The 23405-nt window shown below is 36.7% G+C and overlaps 1 pseudogene; it reads right to left on the reverse strand.

Annotated features, from left to right (window-relative positions):
- Positions 1–351: 351 nt before the first annotated feature.
- On the reverse strand, positions 352–2570 carry LOC108307662 (annotated as a pseudogene).
- Between the last annotated feature and the right edge of the window lie 20835 nt (positions 2571–23405).

Consider the following 23405-nt stretch of genomic DNA (forward strand, 5'->3'; position numbering starts at 1 on the left):
GCTTTTCTGACTCTGCACCAAGAACCGCCACACCAAGGCAGCGGCCAAACCGCCTCACCGGCCTCAAGAGTCACGCTGGCGACACGTGGGGCTCCTCCGCTGGGAATCTCCTGGTGTGTGAGCAACAAAAATTGATCTGAAAGTGTGGCGTCCTCTCGTTCTCTGCTCTTTCAGTGGGACCTGCAATCCCGAGCTGCTAGTGATCAGCCATCTTGGATCTCTCTGCCCACATTTTCTATTTAAAATTTCTCACTCTTGTCTTTTTTCCCTTAAAGGTTAGACATTTGACTCATAAAATACACTTCAAAGTCAGCATTCACTTATGATAGTAATAATCATTTAAACTGTAACTTAAAAAATAAATTTATCCTTTGTGTCTTTCTCACCATTTTCACCAGACTTCTCTTCTTGTTCTTTACCTTCAGTTGAACTTTCAGTCTTCTGGGAGCCATCAGTTTTGGATTTCTTATCACTTGGAGATTCTTTGCCATCTGGAGAGTAAGATCTTTTGGGGATTTATCTTTTTTCAGTAAATCAGTGCCTCTTGTTGGGAATCCTCAGTACCAGTATTTGTATTTCTCAGACAGGTCAATCAAAAGGCTTTTTTCAAACAATGGTCAACCACTGCCATTGCATCTTCTCTTGTCTCCATCTCAGTAAAATCCTGACTTTTCATCCTTATCATTATGTAATTCTTTATTTTCCCATAAGGCCCAGCAAGCTTGAGGACAGCACTGTCAGAATAGCCAGAATGGGGCATTATTGAGAAGTATTATATGTCCAAGCTCTTGCTTTTGATCAAACTTCTGATAGGACTTTCCTTCAGGGTTCTTTGTTCTTTTATACTTCTGGGATAAATGAACTCTCACTACCTTGTCAAATACTAACGTTGGTGTAGATGTATAATAATCCACAGCACCCTGAGCATCCTCTGTGGCTGCCATTTCAATAAATGCCTCATTAATTTTATTTAGAATCAGATGATTTGAAATGACTCCAAATAGTTCCACCAGCTGTAATAGCTGATATCTCAAGTTTTTCCCATGTTGAGAATCTGTGATGTGAACAGCTCTGGTAGTTTCCACTCTGCCTTTTTGCATGTGTCTAGGTCCTTGCAGTTTTCCATTTCCAACACCCAGATTTCCTCTTGGTCCAACTGCTGGTCCTCCAAGATGAAACAAGGGAGGTGGAGGTCCCAGAATTCTGGTTCTGGATTTGTAGACTGCTGCAACATGAATGGATCACCCACTGTGTGTCCTGTATCATTATCAGGATTCCATTCTGGGTAGATTTCAAGAAACTGGCGTCGGCAACTGTGACTTGCTCCATTGATATGTTGACTCCACCCATTAGAATGAACTGCCAAATCACATATAGAGCACAGGGATATATGGGGATAGCCCTTTGGTAAGAGTCCATGGAAGTCTTTAATATTGGTGCTTGGAAGAGTGCCCCTCTTTTTCTTAAAGAGAGATCTCTCTTGTAAGGGGCCAGGACCACGTCCCATTCTCTCACACTCACTGTTAAATTTATGGTAGTTATGCGAGGTCTCAGACACAAAAAAAGAATAATCCATACATATTTCTCATCTTTTTTTTTTTTTTTTTTGAGATGGAGTCTTGCTCTGTAGCCCAGGCTGGAGCGTAGTGGCACTATCTCGGCTCACTGCAACCTCCGTCTCCTGGGTCCCAGTTCAAGCAATTCTCCTACCTCAGCCTCCCAAGTAGCTGGGATTACAGGCACGAGCCACCATGTCCAGCTAATTTTTGTATTTTTTAGCAAGATGGGGTTTCACCATGTTGGCCAGTCTGGTCTTGAACTCCTGACGTCTTGATCTGCCTGCCTTGGCCTCCCAAAGTGCTGGAATTACAGGCATGAGCCACTGCACCCAGCCCTTTCTCCATCTCTTAATCTGTCATCTTCATAGTCCATTCTGTTATAATAACCAGATTATTGAGAATGACTTCCATGGTCATAATCAAGCACTGGGTCGAGACTAGGACCACAACTATCAAAAGTATCTCTTCTAAAGTGCCTTTTTTCTTCCTAGTCATCCCTAAGTACTCTGTATAGTGGCTCCTGTGTGGCAGATCTGCCATCTCTGCCATAACTCAAGGCAAGGCCTTCTTCAGTTCTCCTCCTTTTAAGCTGTAGAAGGATTTGGGGCACTTCTCAGGAGTAATCTTGTCCTCTGGATAACAACTCAGTTCAGCTAGGTCTCCAGCAGACAGACCAAAGCTGGCCAAAATGTTACTGGACTGGTCCGCATCTTCATTGGTGTTGAGAAGATAAAGGGAGGAGACCTCTACTTCCAATGTTAAATATAGACTGCAAATTATGAGAAGTACTAGCAGAAGAGAGTGCACTGTGAGCTGCTTGTTGATTCAATGAAGAACTCATTTCAAGATTCATTAAACTAGCAGGGCGTGCAGTGCCCTGGTTCATCCTTCCAAGTGATGCTGGCATACTTGAAGACTGGGTAGCAGCAAGAAGGCCTATTACTGCCGCAAACAGGTCATGCTCATGACCCTGTGTGTCCCTACTGAGAGCTACTGAAATGACTTGGACATTGTAGAACTAGCTTGTGTCTATTTTATAGATTAAAAAAAAAAAAAAAAAGGTTTTTAAAGATGGCCATAAAGAAAGCTGAACCTGGAAAGCTAGGTTAACTTTGCTTCAAAAATGGTAATGCCGGCCGGGCGCGGTGGCTCACGCCTGTAATCCCAGCACTTTGGGAGGCCGAGGCGGGTGGATCACGAGGTCAAGAGATCGAGACCATCCTGGTCAACATGGTGAAACCCCGTCTCTACTAAAAATACAAAAAATTAGCTGGGCATGGTGGCGCGTGCCTGTAATCCCAGCTGCTCAGGAGGCTGAGGCAGGAGAATTGCCTGAACCCAGGAGGCGGAGGTTGTGGTGAGCCGAGATCGCGCCATTGCACTCCAGCCTGGGTAACAAGAGTGAAACTCTGTCTCAAAAAAAAAAAAAAAAAAGGTAATGCCAGCAAAACGGATCAATAAGGACTGCAGAATCTTCTTCAAGCCAAGAACCAGCAGACAAGACAGAGCAGGAACCTATTATGTTTCCGGAACCTAAAGATGAGCTGCTTGTAGGTGAAAAAAACAGCAGCAGCACTGCTACAAAGTGGCAATTCAGCGGGAGATGAGACCGATCTTGCTAATTTAGGTGATTTGGCTTCCGATGGGAAAAAGAAACCTTCAAAGCTGTGAAAAAAGATGCAAGTGCTTCAGCAGCAGCTACAAAAAAAGCTTAAAAAGGTGGACAAGATAGAGGAACTTGATCAAGAAAATGAAGCAGTGGAAAATGGAATTAAAAATGAGGATAACACAGAACCAGGTGCTGAATCTGCTGAGAATGCTGATGATCCCAACAAAGATACACGTGCAGATGGTCAAAGTGATGAGAACAAGGAGGACTGTACAATCCCAGATGAGTATAGAATTGGACCATATCAGCCGAATGTTTCTGTTGATACAGACTGTGATACCTAAAACAGGGTTTTACTGTAAGCTATGTTCACTATTTTATACAAATGAAGAAGTTGCAAAGATACTCATTGCAGCAGCCTTCCTCATTATCAGAAATTAAAGAATAAATTGGCCGAACGTGGACAGAAGAAAACTTAAGATGTGCAAGATTTAATGATTTCAAAGAAAACAATTCTTTGTTTTTAATGTTAACCTTTTTAAAATAACAATACTGATAGTTAGAAGAAAACTATTGTACCCTTTTGTTTTAGCGGAGAAATAATAGATGTCTGTGTATGTGTTAAGTGTTATAGCAAAAAGTATTACACACATGGTTAATTAATAGTTTTCATTTTATTAGAATGGCAGCAGTCAGAAGTACTTTGTAGAGACTGAATTCGTAAGCTACTTTAAGACAAAGTAGCTTACTTTTTCTACTTGCACCACTAAGAAAAAAAATGTAGAACCATTTGAAAAAATGAAATTTAGTAGTTCCAAGCTTCAAAGAAATGTTAACATTGTATTCTATTCAATTAGGAAAAAACCCAATAATGTATTTATTACTTTCACATGAAACTTTCCGTGTTTTAATCTCAGCCTTGCAGACTTTTTATCTGGAGTTTGAACCTGTTTTGGTTGCGTTTCATTTTTTGGAGAACTTCATTAATGTGCGATTGGCAATTCAAATGCAGGTGCAATTTTCTGTTAATGTCATACTGTTGTTTAAGTAATAGGAAATATTAAGTAATCAGCTTTAGATTTTGTATTTTTTCCCTAAGTTCCTGCCAGATTTCGTATTCTAGTAGTCAATGTATTTTTAGTGAAATGTAAAAATATTCCTCTTCTCTTTGACTAGTATTAATTTGTGAGATCTTATTGCTTGTCACTTGAATCCCATAATTTTCATATATCTCTGGTATAAGGAACATTTGATTTTTGAAGTGTGTAGACCATCTCTTCATATTTCAAAATGTAATTTTACATTTCTGCATTTTAAAAACAGTTTGGCTGTAAACCTAGATGCATGCTTCTAATCATGTACCTGCACATGTCACCTTTGTGAACAGAAATTTGCGTGTATCATCTGTGTTTACTTGTAACTTTCTGGTTATATACTGCTTACCTCTGTGAATTCAAGTTACTAAAGTGAATACCAATAAAAAAAACCAAACAAACAAACAAAAAAACCCTAGGACATGTTCTTTGGTTATACGTGTTTGGAATGTTAACCCCTCCAAAAAAAAATTTGGAAAGTATTGCAAAAGGCTAGATGAGAGCATTTGAGGTAGTTCAAAGAGGATTTAAAGACAGGTTCCAGCTACATTGTGATATAAAAGCCCTCATTTAACTTAAAATTTTTTTCTGGTTCTACTCTCTGTTTTCCTTCCTTCTAGGCCCCGTTGTTTGGCACTACTCAAAGCAAGATCATCTTTTTGTCTAAGAGAGAGAGAGGAAAAAAAAAATCCAAACTCTACAACAAACTATTGACTGTAAAATTGCATTCACTTGGAGGTTGAGCAGGTGGAAAAAAGATATAAACACAAGGAAGGATTGAGTCATTTTCAGGGAATTTACTTGGTTTAAGGACATATCTAGCCTACTATTCACTTTCTTCCATTCTGAAACATAATTGAATTTCAATGAGCTTAAGGACAAAGAACAAAATGTGATGCTACCCTTTGGTTTGTATTTATGTACTAAACACAAAGGGTGCTGCAAAGAAGTGATCCTTTTCTTCAAGTCATTTGTTTGGGATGTTTATGTGAACTTTTGAACTTTGCTGTTTTACTCAAGTGCTAACCTAGGCCAGATAGCACAAAGACCCCAAATTATGATATTATTACCTCTCAGAATGCATAACACCACAAAAAAACAAACATGTTCTAAATACAAGGAAAAGGTTTGTGAATCCTTAAAAACTTCTGTTGTTCCTTTTCTCATGCAAAAAAAATAAGATAGGTTTTAGGTGGGAAACAACAGAATTTTAGTATTTATATAAATTGTTGTGATTTGTTTTTATTTTCATTGCTGTTGCCTTAATGTGGAAATGTTACAGTCTTCCTGCTGTTTATAGAGAACAAAATGTCCTCCAGTTTAAATCCAGTTAGCTTTAATGCCTGAGTTCAGATTCATGCAAGTAAATGCTACATTCTTTCTAACTAGAAAAAAATGAAACATAACACACAGGAGTTTGTTTCTGAATATGCTATAATCTAGGAATAAACAGCATTTTTACAGAAAAATCAGACCTTTAAGATTGCAATCTTAATGAGAGGCAATTAGACTTGTTTTTCTTGGAGATTATAACATCATGGTAATTTAGAAAGCTTTATCTTAAGTAAAATAGAAATCATAAATATTAATTTCATCTTAATATAATGCAACTATCTTTCTTCTGAACTTGACTTCTCAGTTTCTGGCCCTTCATAAATTTCTTTAACCACCGAGGTTGAACTGACCTCCCTAACCTGGTGAGTTAAATCATTTTTCAAAGGATTTGATCAAATCTCTGTTCCTGCATGTCTACATATATCCATTTTTAGTTGGCGCATTCTCAAATTTCTAAGTTCAGTTTAGGTACTGAAATACCTTAGAAATGAAAAAACCATAGAGAGGTGTAATAAGCTCCTTGTGAGGAATATTATTGTAGAGAAATGATCTTGAACTTTCCTGACATTACGCAAGCCTGAGTGGCATCTCATTAAAATGCCTTTTTGCAGCATGAGTGTATTGAAATGTATATGTGCTATTCTTCCTTGGTATGGGGTTTATTTCTTGATATCACAGTGTTGCAAAATGGATGCCAGTAATCATTGTGCAACATCATGAATATAATAAAATCTATGGAATTGCACACATTAAATGGATGGACTGAAACACATATGAATTAAATCTCAATAGTTATGTTTTCAAAAAGCTCATCAGTCATATCTGCTATTAAAGAGTTTTAGCTAAACATCTCTTAACCTGGAGCTCAAATGTGTGGCTATATCAATGAACTTCCATTTTTTCTCTTCCTCTCCACCGTCTCTCAAGAAACAAGATCTTCTGACTTGATAAAACAGAAATATTCTGCCTCTTTTAGCCTCTAAGGAGGCCACCCAAAGTACTGGTTTAAAAACAAGAATGCTATGGAATGAGGATGCCTATCGTTACTCATTGTAGTAAGAATGATCATAGTACCTCTTCTAGAGCGTTGTTGTGTACATAAAAAGAGTTGTAGTAGTGCAGGGCTTAAATAAGTGCCTGCCACACAATGAGCACCATTGCAGAGTGGCTCTTACAATGATGATCCAAACCTAACCTTGTTATATCTTCAAATTCTTTATTTTGATCAATAATGAAATCTCTCTTGAAGACTCAATCATATACCAGTAAAACCCATCAATAGAATCCTTGAAATTAAGACATTTCCTTTGATGATTGCCCAACTAAGATTTTTATTCAAGGATTTGTTTCCCTAATATAATTTTCTATAGAAGGTAGAAGTAGCTATAGTTTTTCAGATCCTGTTTACTTTTGTATATGTGTGATAAGAGAGATGTGTCTGTGTTAAGTAATATTTTTTCCTTTTTGTTGCTCTATATCATCTATCTATACCATCTATCTATATCTATCATCTGTGTCTTCAATGTTGCCTTTATGTGTACCCCAGTGAGTGCTTGACATACAGTGGTGTTCAATAAATCCTTGAAAAACTAAATGGATGAATAGGCTCAGAAAATATAAATTTTTCTTCAATTTCAGTATACTCATGCCTTGGTGCTTAGAAGCAAACGTGCTGAGATGTTTTCACCATCACCTTATGTTCATATTTTGCATTTTGGCTTATAAAGCATATTTAAATTGTATTTCTATAATGGCATAATATATGTTGGGCATGTATTTTGTGATTCCAATTATAGATATTATAATTGGATATGTTTTTGTAATGTATCCTGCTTAGAAACATTTTCGTAAGATGCATATTTACCCATTTTATCCTCAAAACAATTTAATGAGATAGATCAGACAGATCATAAATTCTTTTCAAAGGAGAAAAAACGAACTAAGTAACTTTAAGCAAGTCAAACAATAATATAATTAGATACGTTGTGGAGTTGAGGCAAAAATAGAGATTTAACACTTCAGTTTGTCTTGGGTTACATGCTCATCTTGGGGCCACCCCTTGTGTGGTGAAGGATGCAGTATTGTAATTGGCCAGACCTGACACATGACTTGCCATGGACTTTTTGAACTACATAAACTAAGAATGAAGGAGAGAACAGTTATTCAAATGAAAATGTGGTACTATTTTCATAAGAGAAATTGAATGTTGGCTTGGTAAAAATGATAGCTGAACATTGTACCATCTAGCTAGCTTATTACCCACAGGTGCTTCCAATGTGGCCATATATATATATATGTATATATTGAGATGGAGTCTTGCTCTGTCACCCAGGCTAGAGTACAGTGGCACAATCTTGGCTCACTGCAACTTCTGCCCCTCAGGTTCCAGCAGCTCTCTTGCCTCAGCCTCCCGACTGGCTGGGATTATAGGCGTGCACCACCGTGCCCAGTTAATTTTTGTATTTTTCAGTAGAGACCAAGTTTCACCATCTTGGCCAGGCTGGTCTTGAACTCCTGACCTCATGATCCATCTTGGCCTCCCAAAGTGCTGGGATTACAGGCATAAGCCACGACTCCCAGCCGGCCTTCTATATTTTTACAGATACCTCATTGTAAAATCATTTATTCCAAGTTATTTCATTACCCATTTCTTTCCTCCAATGTCCCACACATATACTTCTACATTTGGAAACAGGCTTACCTATTGAAGCTTTTTTTAACTTAAGAATTATATTGTAATATCTTTGGCAAATTTAACTTTCATAACCATTACATTCGTTGGTTTTAAATTAAGAAACAAAAGATCAAAATAATGTGTGTGAGAGAAAATGGGGAATTTTGTCACGGTGAAGAGTAGAAGCACAAAGGTGGGTATATTTGAGAGGTAAAGAGAATTTTAAGTCTATTTAAGACAGCCAGAATCCTAAAATAATGTATGTAATGCTCAATTGATTAATGAGCAAAAATAGCAGAAATGCTTAAATATATAGGACCATAGATTAATACATGTGAGTTAAAAAATCATCAGGACTGGAAAAAAACTAGTTGGTTTTGAAAAATTGGTCACTTGTGTAGGTTCAAACCTCTTACCTCTCTGAAATGTAGGCTGTCTTTTCTATTTCAGATAAAAAGGAATTAGAATTGAGTAGAAATAACTATAAACACACAGTCTTGATTCCAGTTCAATTTCTGCTACAAGGAAAACACACACACGCGCGCGCACACACACACACACACACACACACACAGTTTCTATGCTGCAAATTCCTGTTCTATAGAATGGGTGGTGGTGAGGCAGGGTCAACTTTTGTTTGGCTTTTGAATTTACAGTTGGAATGGATATTAAACATGCTTTTCATCCTCTTCATCTTATAGATGTGGAAACTGAAGGGCACATTGATTGATTTATCTCAATGAACACATACATGGTTATTTTCAATACTGGTTAGCAAATTGCCTAAAACAATTCATGAAAACTTGCGCAAGGGGGAACAATACAATGCTTCTGTCTCACCTCCTCTCCTCCAAACTTTCACCTATTCCTGCCCCTTGTCATTTTATTCTAAATAAAACATCTAGGAAGAGGAAGACAAAGTAGAGAGAAGATTCAGCAGGAGAATATGAGGGTTGCTGAAGAGGACTCATCCTCTGATGTAATACAACAGTGAAGCTCTTTCTTGAAAAGAAAGAGTTTGAAACAGAGTTTTACCTTGTTCTCCCTTGTTCAAAGTCCAAATTATAAACTTTACATGCCTCATAAGTACATTTTGTGATGGCTATACTTATGCAGTTCTTAGGAGGCATTTTGAACTGCACTCTCATGCAGTGTTTCCAACTTGGCTTATCTTGAAAGCCAATTGAAGTGAAAGGCTATAAATACATTTACAAACCATTTTCAGATTTTTGAACGTATTTAAAATGCAGATTTATATTTTTCCTTTCTCCACAAGTTCCCAACTCAGCTGATATTCTCTAATCACTGAAGAAATCTCTCTTCTCATTCTGAGTCCTCCCTCTGAACTTTTATTGCATATTGGATACTTTTTCAGAGAATGATGCTCTTGACGGTTAGATAATTTCACTTGAATATATTTTTGGCATTATTTCATTCTGAGGAAGAAGGTTTCCTCCGTGCTTTATTCCAGCTGCACAGTAATTGATCAAAACATCCATCTGTGCTGAATCACCTCTTTCTTACCAGTAGGGGGCATCCGAGAATTTTAACCAAGTCTTTTAAACTCATTTCTATTTCAAAGAAGCCACAATGGTCAACTTCTATTTATCACCTAAGCAAACTTTTTAGATTTCCCAAAAAACAAAACAAAAAAACAATAAAAAAAACCAATGACCCTCTATTGCCTATCAGTAAATTTTCAACCCCTTAGTTTGGATCCTGAGGCCCTCTGTGACCTAACATTTACTGATGAAGCCCTGTTTCTCTTCCCCTCTTTCCATATCGAGTGCTATCATGTAACTAGTGTTCCCAAATGTTTGGCACTTTTGTATTTATGCACCTCAAAAATCTGCTGACATATGCTGACATGTTTTTGAGGTGCACAAATACAAAATCTTAGCTTCAGCTTAAAGCACTACCTGAGTTTTCATAAAATCAGTTTCATGGAATTACAGTTCAATTACTACATTTCTATCATCTCACTAGTCAAAAAATACTGACATTTCCTCTTAATGTCAGTAAACAATTTTTAAAAATGAGTTCTTCATGGAAATGTTAACCAAAAGTTTATTTCCTATTAAAGGAGAAAAACTGTAATGTGTTTTATATCATGCCAAGGACCCCCAATTAATTTCTAAAATGTTGCTACAATATATCAAAGTGCCTATGTATAAACAAGAATTATATTAGGTACAAACAGTCAAATCAAATAGCAGTTACTTTATATAAAATATATATGTAACATACTATGATCGAAACACCTTGGCAACATGAACTGGGAAATAGTATATAGCAATAAATAAATTTCTTTTAAATGTACAGCAAAAATACATTTAAAAAGTCAATTTTCTGTCTAAACTGTTACTCACCAAGTAATGTGTAAATATGAAGTTGGAAGAAAGTTGAGAAGGAAGAAAGAAAGAAGAGTCTTAACAGCATTTGTTTGACACTGGCTATGGAAGGCATTGCTGCTGGCAAATTGGGTAGTGACAGAGAAATTTTAGGCAAATCATCAGTTTCAGAGTAATTAATTGTGATTTTCCTTCACTTTGGTTCTGTTGAAGATACACAAAGAAATTGTTTGTAGAATGTTTCTAGCAGACTAGTCAAGGCTTTAACATAAAACATTTGCAAAATGGAGCCTTGTCTACATTCCTAAGGTTCATGCTGATTATATATATATATATATATATATATGTATAAACATGACATATGTCAACGTGATATATAAATAAATATGATATATATATCAACATTATATATATAGTATACATTGGATACAATACTTATTATTTGTTGAACTGCCTCCCTTCACTTAAATTCTTATGTTGAAGTCCTAAGCCTCATTACTACCTCAGGATGTGATCTTATTTGGAAATTTACTTGTAGATCTTTACAGAGGTAATCAAGTTACAGTGAGGTCACCAGGGTCGGCCCTGATCTGCTGTTACTGGTGTCTTTATAAAAGAAGGACATTTGGACACAGAGTGAGGCCCTGTCTCTAAAAGAGAAATACTACAAAACAATGTATATTGTACTTTTTATAAATTATTTAGGATATTTTCATTTTTATCACACTTTTTTACTGCCTATGAATTGACTTTAGGTTCTTAACCTCCTTTGAGCTGTAAAGATCTGCAAATAATTTGTATTAAAAGTAACTTAAAAAGTATTAGCTATCTTCCAAGATGTGTAAATGTGCAATCCACTCAGGGGCAGAAATACATATCATTTTTTCTATTTCTCAGACACAGCATTTAATAACTACTAACTACATATTATCCACAGATAAATGCTACTCCTGAGGGAGAAAACTGTTCTATTGCAAACACTCCTTGATTAACTTGAGTAGCCAGTTCCTTGCTTAATGTCTGTAGCTTTCACAGGCGGGCAATGCCAATAGTTTCAAAACAACATTCATTTTCACCTAGAGCTAATAAATGTTTAATTCTTAGGTGATACAACTAATTGGGCATCAATAGTTTTTAAATATATTTAAATATTATTGCAAAGCTACAAAATATTATGTCTTTTTGTACTTGAACAGTAAGATTATCCTACTGGTGGAGTGGAGCCAACATATAGTAGACTAGTCCCAATTATTTTTAGAATTGGGTGGTAGTCGGGGCTGCCCCCTAGTTAGTATTCACATATGAAAAAGATCTGCTTATGCAAAACTTTTTTTTCTAGTTATTTGTTTTCCTTTGGGACCATGAAACAGTTAATAGTTTGGAGTAGGTACAGAGAAAGGAAAGAACAGCCACAGGAAAAAAAATTAATAATGGACCCAGGAAGAATCACATGAAGATGACTCTCATTAAAAATCAATGAGACATTGTGATGTTACCGTTAAATTATTGCTAAGAGTTGGAATCCTAAGAAAGTGGAGTCTACTGGGTAAAAGCCAATAATAGGAAATAAATTGGACACATTTGCCCAGGGATCATTTCAGTTAATGATGCAACGAAATCAATAGGTAAAGAGTGTTCCATTATCTCACATTAAGGTAACCTCTTTTAATGAGGAGCAAAGTATTGAGGTATCAAGGCTGCATGACTGTGACCTTTGTTTGAAGTTTTAGGGAGCTAGACATACCAGCCTGATTTCTTTCTGTTTTGCTTCTTGATTCCAGAAAAGGAAAGTATGACCACAGCTCCTAAGGGTAAATGTGGGCAGGCTGGTTGAAAATGTTTCAGGGGGTTTGTTTTGACATGTACCGTGGATTCTTGTCCAGATTTCTATACTGATTTCTTCCAACTGACTATAGTCCTGACTGTGACCCCTGCTCCTCTGCACCCTAAGTGCCTGCAAACATGTCTAACTAAGTAAGAACCATAGGAATCACACCCATGATCCTGGTTATATTATATGCCTTTGTGTGTGTGTAGGAATCTCTTAATTCTCCTGTCCAGAAGTGACTTAACATGGATTTCATTATTTAATCATTACTATTATCATGTTTTAAACTCCGTAAAATAAAATTTTTGCTTGAATTTTTAATGCATGATATTTGGACTTTTAGTGTTTAATGCATTAGATTTCTACTTATGTTTTATTGACTGTAAAAGTAAGCTGATCTCTGTCTCAACACTGTCCCAGATTGATGGGAAAACATGAGCTGGTTCCTCCTATTGTGTCTTAGGCCAGGAAAGGGCTTTCTTTCCTTCCCAGATCACCATCTATTGCCCAGAGCTCTTCCATATTCTCTTTTCTAGAGAGATACAAGTGTTCTGGGCCATTGAAAGGGAGACTATTCTATGTATGGTAGATAGGATGGAGGTTAAGTTTTGAAAACGTATAGGCATCATTCCTGCTGGACTCTCAATAGGTAATCATCTATCTACTGTCAATGAGAAGGGCAAGAAAGGCAGTGCTACAGGGCAGGTGCTATGCAGTTATCATTTAATGAAGACTACAATATTTCCAAGCACTAACACCTGATCTGGCCACTGAGTTTGCTCTCATTTGCTCCCTGTTTCTCTCTAGTCTGTGTAATAATCCATGCCCCAAAAAGCCAGGCCAATTCTTCAGTGTCTAAAGTTTAACTCTTGTGCTCCCTTGGCTTCCCTTCTCTTCATCCCCTACCCTGTGAAAGCTTTACCTACTCTGGGGATTGGGGTGTGTGTGTGTGTGTGTGTGTGTGTGTGTGTGTGTGTGTGTGTGTGTGTGTGTGTGTGTGTGTGTGTTTCAGAGAGAACTTCAATCTTCTTTCTTTTAGACTGTGGCTTTGGAAAATTTTCCTACTTTAGTTCTCTGATTTTGAACTGCTAGGGCTGGGGGTACAAGTGACTGAATCACAAGGGGCTGAGTGGAGATTATTTCAAAATGATTTTTAAATTTTATGACCTTAAATAAAATGATTACTTGTGGAACACGTTTAGCACAGGCAGTCTATGAATGTGGGGGCAGCAATGATGCTGCACATCTGTCTCATCAGTCACTGGACTGTTACATAATTGCTTGTTCATAGGTCTTTCTCCCATAGCAGACTAAATGTTCCTTTTAATTTAAATTTTAAAATTAAATAACATCAATTTATGGTTTCAACCATTTTTAAGTGTGCAGGTTAGTGGCACTAAAAATATATATATTATTATGCAATTATGAACACCATGTATCTCCACAACTTTTAAGTCTCTGCAAACTGAAACTCTATATTAAATGACAAGTCCCCATTCCCCCTCCTTTCATTGTCTGGCAACCACTGTTGTACTTCATGTCTCTATAAATTTGATTACTCTAGGTACCTTAGGTAAGTGGAATCACATAATACTTGTTCTTTTGTGATTGTTTTATTTCACTTAGCATAATGTCCTCAAGGTTCATTTATGCTGTAGCATGTCAGAATTTTCTTCTTTTTTGAGACTGAATAATATTTTGTTGCAGGTATATGTCATATTTGTTTATCCATTCTTCCAATACTTGTGTGCTTCTACCTTTTGGTTATTGTGAATAATGGTGCTATGAACAAGGGGGTCATAAAATATTTGTTTGAGTCCTCTTCAGTTATCTTGGGTGTATACCCTTAAGCAGAAATGCTGCATCATATGATAATTCCGTTTAATATTTTGAGGAACTACCATACTGTTTTTTAAAGGGGCTGCATCATTATACATTTCTACCAGCAATGCATGAGTTTTAATTTTCCCATATCCTGGCCCAAGATTTGTTATTTTTTGCTCTTTCTTTCTTTTTTTATTATACTTTAAGTTCTGGGATATACATGCAGAACATGCAGGTTTGTTACATAGGTATACACATGCCAGAGTGGTTTGCTGCACCCATCAACCCCACAACTACATTAGGTATTTCTCTTAATGCTGTCTCCCCCATAGCCCCCCAACCCCTGACAGGCCCCAGTATGTGATGTTCCTTTCACTGTGTCCATGTGTTCTCTCCCGATGGGTATAAACACATTTTCATGATGGTCTAGAATAATGTCTTCATCTGCATACTTGTTATGATTTGGATGCAATTTGTCCCTGTTAAAACTCATGTTGAAATTTGATTTCTAATGTGGCAGTGTTGAGAGGTGGGGCCTAGTGGGAGGTGTTTTGGTCATGGGGACAGATTCCTCAAGAATGGATTAATGCCATATCATGGGAGTGAGTTCCAGCTGCCTTGGGACTGCATTAGTTACTGTGAGAGTGGGCTGTTCTTTCTCATGTTTGGTCTCTTGGCACACACCCACTACCAGCGAGCAGTGAGGCCCTCACCAGATGTGGCTGCTCATCTGGGACTTTCTAACCACCAGAATTGGGAGCCAACTAAACCTCTTTTTTAAATAAAATATCCAGCTTCAGGTATTCTGTTATAGCAGCACCAAACAGACTAAGACAATACTCCCATCATTGCGTTCATGTACCTGGCTTTACAGATATTTACTCTATATTTATTGAACTGTCATTAGATGGCTCTAGCTGACTCTATAGTTTCTCATTATTGTAAGAAACTATATTATTCATGGGTTTAGGATAACTCTGAGGAAGGATTTTCTAATTAACTGTGCTGGCATAATCTCATATCTTGCTTAAGTACCATTCCTATGTAGAGTGTGTGCAATAAGAGAAAGTTTAAGAATTATTTGCTAATTGTACAAATAATCATGCAAAATTTGTCAATGGCTTCCATCGTGTATAGATGGGCATTCTTTGTTTTGGGAAGGATTGCTTGAATGTGTTTTGTTGTTGTTTTTGTGGGTTTTATTTTTTCTTATGTGCATGCGAAGCAATTAAATACTTTTTGTTCTGGGGAACAAGTACTATCTTCAATTTCCCTAATTTACTAAGTTCCAAATATGTTGGTGGGAAGGTCAGCAAGGTGAGAACATTTATATAGGAACTGAGTAGGCTTCAGAAGAAAAGTTATGGAGACATTAGATTGCATTTTCCTTGAGGTTCAACATTATAAGAACCTCTGATGGGTTCTGGAAACCCTAACTAAGAGCAATTGTCAGTAATTGGATGTGAGGGTTCCCAAGGAGAATTCATCATGATGGCGTGTTTATCAGGTGGTCTGTACAACACCAGGGCCTCAATGTCCTGAGAGAGCTCTAGAAACACTAGTTCTATAGATGTCCCTTGAGCAAAATCTCCAAACCTCTGTGTGTGTGTGTGTGTATACACTGAAAGATCTATGTTGCTAAAGATTGGGTGCCGAGGCCTCCTGATGCACAGACACACTCTGAGAAATCTGTGCTTTTCCAGTGAATCTTGACAGTGGGGTCTTTTACTGGGCACTGTTTTCCGTAAATCAGAGGTCCTAGATTTTGTTGGCAATAATTGCCACAATCATTAGGAAGCTTCTGATAGCAAACTAGGACTGTGTTTGACTTCTAGAATGCTAAGCTGGGGGTCAAGCAAGCCTTAGGTCACCACTGAATTTCCAGCAGGTAACAAGGGCTGTCTTGGGTGGCTGGGCAGCTTGTTCCAGACATTACCAGAAGCCAATGCTGTCTGTTGGGATAAGAACAAGGTCTCTAGATCCAAATGGCCTGCATGTAACTTCTGGCTCTGGGCTTCAGTTTTGTCCTAAGAAAAATAGGTGTGATTTTAGCTCCTGTATTAAAGGTTTGTTATACAGATTTACAATGATGCCTATTACAAAGCAGCACTCAGTAATGTCAGGTAGCAGAAGAAAAGAACAGCAACCCTATAAGGAATTGCCTAAAATTTCCACTTGTTCTCTATTAGTACCTAGAAGCACGCCTAATACTGAGTGGTTTGTCATGGTCTTCAAGACTGTTAGGGAAGGCTGGGCACAGTGGCTCACACATAATTACAACAATTTGAAAGGCCAAGGCAGGAGGATCACTTGAGGTCAGGAGTTTGAGACTAGCCTGGGCAACATGGGGAGACTCTGTCTCCCTACAAAACATAAAAAATTAGCCATGCTTAGTGGTATGCACCTGTGGTCCCAGTTACTAGGGACACTGAGGTATGAAGATCACTTGGGCCGGGGGGGTCAAGGCTGCAGTGAGCCATGATCACACCACTGTACTCCAGCCTGGGCAACAGGGTGAGGCCCCACTTCAACAACAACAAAAAAAGACAGGAGAGGATTCTGGATTCTGTAGTCATTCAAATTAAAAGGAGGATAAATGCCACCTTTCATCCTAATTGGCAAAGTTGAACATATTTCTTTTCATATTTCTATGTAGGCATCCTTGTCAGATTAAAGTACCACTCAAACAGTCTTACTGGCTAATATTTATATCAAGTTATAACCATTCCCAAACCACTCAAAAGAAAAACCTGGATTCTATTTTGAGCCTTTTTTTTCTTCCGTGAATTCCACATTTAGTCAGTCACTACATACTCTCTGGTTTTCCTTCATGATGACCCTTTCATCTCTTTCTCCCTCTCCATTCTCACTTCAACTTCTCCAATCCAATCATCCTATCCAGACAGATTCTCAATAAGCTACACATGCTTAAGTACTGCAGGACCGAAATAGGTTCTAGAGCTTGTGTTCATTAGGTAGCAAACAGAGCTGTACCCTGGCAACACCTGAAGCAGGCAAATTAGGCTTTGGTGTCTCATTCTTTGCCATCATTTTCTCAGGGTGAGAAAAACTTGCTGTGGCTTCTGGCCAGCACTGTACATCAGCAAGCACATTCCCCACAAATTCAGTATTAGTTAATGATTTCCCACTCAGCTGCCGAGAGAAGACAAGATCTGAGAATGGTCTCTTAGTTTCCCTGAAAGATCATATGCCTATGTAATAGAGCTATAGTGCTCCTTTTATTCCTGTAGTATAACCATATGATAGGACAACCACATGGAATTGCAAAGAAAGGCAGAAATATCAAGACTGCCAACATCTTAGAAAGACAGAGGGTTGACTTGCTTGGCTGAGGCAGGTGTGGTTTCTATCTTAGGAAAGACATTCAATAAGGGTTCTCCCCCATGGCACTCACACCTTGCTTCTGTGCCCTCACTTCTTCATACTCAGGGCCAGAACTTTTGATTTATTCATTGTGATTTTCAAAAATCTGCAGGGAATTAAACTTATCTCCTACCCCTAGCTTCTGATCCTATCTAGGTTGATTATCTACTTTTGCGTGGATATTAACAGTGAGAACCGTTTTTAGCAATTTATACTATAAAAACAATGTGAATAGAATTTAATTTAATAACATTGAATATGCTTTAAGAAAACTCCACTATTTGACTCTGCATATTCTGACATGCATCCCTAACTCAGAACAATTGCTTCAAAACATATGGGCATTTTAGTTACATATGTGTCCTCATGCATCAGACAGGTTTGACTTTAAAGCTCGATCTCACCATTTGCCAATACTAGAGTTTCTTCTGTATGTTATTTACTCTCTTGTTTTAGTTTCCTTACCTACCTCACTAGTTTTCTTTTACACATAAAATATAATGTACAATACTTATCTCAATGCCTGGCCCTTAGAGAGCACAGAGTATAAGGAAGATCAATTGTTTAGCTAAGAAGGCCTTTAGGTATCAGTTCACCCTAGCCTGCCCTTTTCAGATCAGAGATACAAGCTTTGAGACTGGAATCCAAGACTCATTACATCCTATAAGCTAGGTGGCATCCACCAGAAAGCATGGGTTTTGGAACCTGAGGGATCTAAATTTAATTCTATGTGTTTTTCTGATTACCTCACAAGCTTTGTTTCATTACTCTCAGCCCGAGTTTTTTATCATAATGAAAAATACAAAAATATTATTAGAATATAATCTATATTGATAAAGCACTGAGGCAATTCTTGGCACAAGGTGACCATACCAAAAATATTTGTTTTTCCCAGTGGCATTCCAAGAGTGAGGCAGTAGGTATGATCTGCTCCAAGTATAGGCAAGAAGAAGGGGCATTATTTGTAGAGAATTTAGAAATGGGAGTAAAAGCAACTCTTCTTTTTATTATCACTATGCACAACAATTATAAACAATGTCACGAATTCATCAATAATTACTATTCTTTGAAAAAGTGTTTTATTGGTCTAAGTTCCTAATTATTGGGCATACTGTTGAGATTGTGTGTGTGTGTGCACGTGCATGTGCACATGCGTGCACTTCAAACTGACACATTTCTATTACTTTTCCTTTAGAAGATATTGTATTCTACATGCAAGTTAATTCAGGGGTTGGCCCCTGGCACGTATAGACTGTGTTGTAATCAGTCATTTTGAGTATGATTTTGTAACAGAGGGCCTTTGACTAATCTTCCCCATACTCAGATCACATGCCTTCAGGCTGGTGCTGTTTCCAGTTTATCAAAGACACCAACTTATGTCTATATCCAAGTTTAGTTTCAATCAGAATCTCTTTTATGTAAGAATAAATGTGCTAATATGACACTTTCCGAATGTCAACTCTACCACAGTCAGAGGCTGAAAAGATGTAATCCTTGACTTTTTCTTTCTTCTCTTGTCGGGGAATAGTCAAAAGGAATTTGATTAATCGGATTTTGCCAGGATTTAAAAAAAAAAGTATTCCATAGACAAATGAGAATTAAAATATGTTTTTAGAAATAAAAGGAGAATAGAGAGCCTGATCTCAGGTGATACTGTTTTTAACTGATTCAAGATGTCTATGTAATAAACCATGTGGAATGTAGCGACCATCTAGGATTAATACTAGAAATGGAGACTGAGACTTTCCCTCCAAGTAATGGCACAAAAGAAAGCCAAGCAAGCTAAAAGGGAATGGCTGGGATGTGCTTAGGGAGTCAGGGATGTCCTCAGTAGGAAAACATTAAAAGTGGATTTAGGTAGAAATGTTAAGTCCTGTGAAGGGAGGACAGACATTAATATCAGTTGGCACAAAGAAAAGATGGAAAAGATACATATATTAATGGATCAAAAGAAAAATAGAGTAGTGAGCTAGAAAACAGTTAATTTTCAGTCCATTAGCCATTCCCAAGTCCTTTTTCCATGCTTACCTGCAGCTATAGAGGCTGAAAAAGGTACCTTTTTTTTTTTACATCCCTTGCAGACAGAGGTGGGATGTTGCTCAGAAAACTCTTGGGGATTCTACAAAGAATTATCCTCTCTTGGAAAAGGAGAAAGATGTAGGAGGAAAGCTTTATTCCCCCTTCCTATTTCCCCCTGATGTAAGATGTTATTATATGATGACATGATGTTTGGAACGTCAATACCTATTCTGCCACCATGGTAAGAGGTATAGCTAAAGCACTAAGCATATCAGACTAGAAAAACAAAGAAGCCTGGGTATTCCTTGGCATAATTCAACCACAAACCAACCTTGCAATTTCCTATATAGAGATTTCTTTTTTTATAATTTTAAATAAACAATATTTATTTTGTTTATTAGTGGTATAAAAACTATGTTATCACCAATTTTTAAAAATGTTACCAATATATAATATTTTAAGTGAGAAAAATTGAATATAGTTTCTTTTTTTGAAATAATAAAACTTTATGATACAAAGAATATAGTGGTCTGGTTGTAAAATTGGATTATTTCAATATTCTGTTGTAATTACTGTTGCATTTGAAAAAGATAATAAAAGGATATGATTGGCTCTGATTACTAAATCATGATATTCATTTTTCAATTTTACCCACCAATGGGAAAACTTTTCTTTTCAAGCTCTTTTTGTTGAAATAAAAGACTTCATATTTCAGTAGTGTTAGCCAGATAATCTATTACTTGTAGCCAAATGTATTCCAGCTGTTAAAGCAGGAAATCGATTAATTAGCAATATTTAGACATACTAGTCTTTTCCTAGACATTCCAGACTACTATGATTTTAGATCATATTAGTCTTTTCCTAAACATTCCAGACCATTGCAAGAATAAAAGAAAATGTTTCTTTCATTTCTAGTTTATGCTAGGAGGCATGAATAAGCAATTTAAGTTCTTCCCATTCACCAAATAATCAGTTTATTCTAATTTATTTATGTCTGATAGTGACAGAATAGGTATATCATGCGTATCTGAGGAAAACTGAGGAAAATCACTTAAGAACATAGCTTGTCACCATATTAAGAAAAAGTAACAGCAAGTATGTCTATAAATGCTATTTATGAGACAAACTTAAAGGCAAGAAAGAAAAAATGTAAAAAGATTTGGCAAATTGTTACAAAAGTCATGAAAATATTGATATCAAATGGAAGAGAAATTTAACTAAAAATTAGTACATGGAAAATGATCAGTATCTTGAAGAAAGGTACAATTCTCTAGGAAGACTTTTTTAAAGGTAGTTTATTTGAATTTTTTCAAAACATTTTTTTTCCTCTTTTTCAACTTTTATTTTAGCTTTGGAGTTACATATGAAGATTTGTTACTTTGGTATACTGCATGATACTAAGGTTTGGGACATGAATTATCCTGTTACTTAGGTATCAAGCATAACGTTCAACAGTTTTTCGACCCTTCTCCCCCTCTTTCCTGCCCCACTTTAGTACTCCCCAGTGTCTACTGTTGCCATCTTTATGTCCATGAGTATCTGATGTTTAACTCCCACTTGTAAGTGAGAACATGTGATAATTTGGATTTCTCTTCCTGCATCAATTGATTAGGATAATGACCTCCAGGGACATACGTGTTGCTGCAGAGGACATGATTTCCTGCTTTTTTTTTTTTTTTTTTTATAGAGTTTTTTTTTTTTTTTTTTTAATTGCTGCATGGTACTCCCTGCTGTATATGCAGCACATTTTCTTTATCTCATCCACTGTTGCTGGGAATCTATGTTGATTCCATGATGCTGCTATTGTGAGTAGTGCTGCCATGGACATGTGAGTGCATGTGTCTTTTTGGCAGATGATTTGCTTTCTTTTGGATATATACTCAGTCATTAGATTTCTGGGTCAAATGGTAGTTTTAAAAAGATTTAGAATCTAAGAACTGATGGCAAAACTGTTAAAACCAGAACCTTAATGGGAGATCGTAAGGTATTTGTCTCTGAAATGATTGGTCAAATTGACAAAAAGGAAAGCAAACAATGAAGAACTTCATTATTACTCTAATTAGCAAACAATGTATATACAATTATGTATATATCTAATAAATGACAACATATATAATATAATATTATATGTATATTTTTCTCCCATAAGAAACTCTAGGTTGAGAAAAAAATCAGAGCAAATGTTTCAGATTAACAGTTAAAAATAATGAGAACACCAAATATAAAAATTAATTATTAAAAGAAAGCCTAGCGTAATCCTGATGTCAAAACATCACACATGGCACAGAAAAATAAAGCTACAAACAAGTGCAAAAACGCTGATAAAATATTTCTGAATTAAATTCAGCATTGTACTTATGGAATAACATAAAGAAATAAAAGTAAAATATTAGTAAAACTCTTGACACAATTAGATTAACAGTTAAATGAAACAAGATTATGTGATTATCTCAACAGTTGTCAAAAAATTGCTTATTGTTTTGAGTTTGTTTTTTATGAAGTATAGCAAGTAGTTAAAGAAATTCATCAAGCAAAGTACAGATTCTTTCATATTTTTGTATGTTTTCTCAAATATTTACAATCAAATCTTGTTCATCCCTAAAGCAACAGAATTTTTTTGGTGATTTGCCAAAATATTCCTTTATTTAACATTTATTCAACAATTATTTGTTGACTTGGATAAACATAATAAACTAGTAAAATTAGTAAACAAAATAATTTCTGATCTAGATAAGTATAGAGTGAATCAGGAGGGTAACATGATAGAAACTACTGTGAGTGTTGTATCACTTAGGATCATGTTTATCTGTCATTATCAGAAAACGTAATAGTGGTTTAAACAATTAAAAAGTTATTTTTCTCATGAAATAAGAAGTTTGAGTTTTTATTAATAACGCCAGCAAGGAACCAGGCTTCTTTCTCTCTGTTCTGCCTCACTTATCAGGAATTGCTGTACATCTAGCTTTCTGTTTGTATTTCAGGGAGGAAGAATTAAGTAGAAGAAAGCACAGCCAACTTCCGCTTATGTCTCATTGGCCAGAACTGGTACTAGCCATAAGGAGGTTGAGAAATGAAGCCTTTATTTTTCCAATACCCGCTTGAGAAAGCAAAGAGAAAGGAAGAATGGGTTAGCCACAGCTTGCACCTTCAGGAAGTAATATTTGAACTAAGACCGTAAAGATGAGAAGGAATCCAGGTAAAAACTAGGAAAGTAGCATTCCAGGCAGATCCCTCCTAGAATGCTCAAGGACAGGAATGGAGCTTAATGCAACTGGAGTATAGGGTGCAAATAGATGCATGACATGAGGTGAGGTTAGAGAGGAAGGCAAGAATTGGATCACGCAGGGTCCTGTAGGTCATAACTAGGCATTTTGATTTTTCTTCTAAGTGTAGTAGAAGAATTTTAAACAGAAAAGTATTAGGACCTGATAACATTTTAAAGACTTCTCTGGCTGCTATGTGGAAAATAGATTAAAGTGGGATAAGAGTTGAAGGAAGGAGACCAGTTAACTGTTCAGTTGTTTAGTTAGGAACCAGTGGTGGTTTGGATTAAATAGAATGGACATGGATATAAGCAGGAAGATTCAAGATATATTTTGGTCAGAGAGCATTCCTATGGCTTGCTGACTAATTGACTAGAGAGGGAGAAGGAAAAGGAAGAATCAGAGATAACTCCTAGGTCTTGATTTGAGCACCCTTGTAGATCACGGTGTCATTTACAGAAATTG

Source organism: Cebus imitator, unplaced genomic scaffold (genome assembly GCF_001604975.1).
Source record: "Cebus imitator isolate Cc_AM_T3 unplaced genomic scaffold, Cebus_imitator-1.0 Scaffold80, whole genome shotgun sequence".
Classification (NCBI taxonomy): Eukaryota; Metazoa; Chordata; class Mammalia; order Primates; family Cebidae; genus Cebus; species Cebus imitator.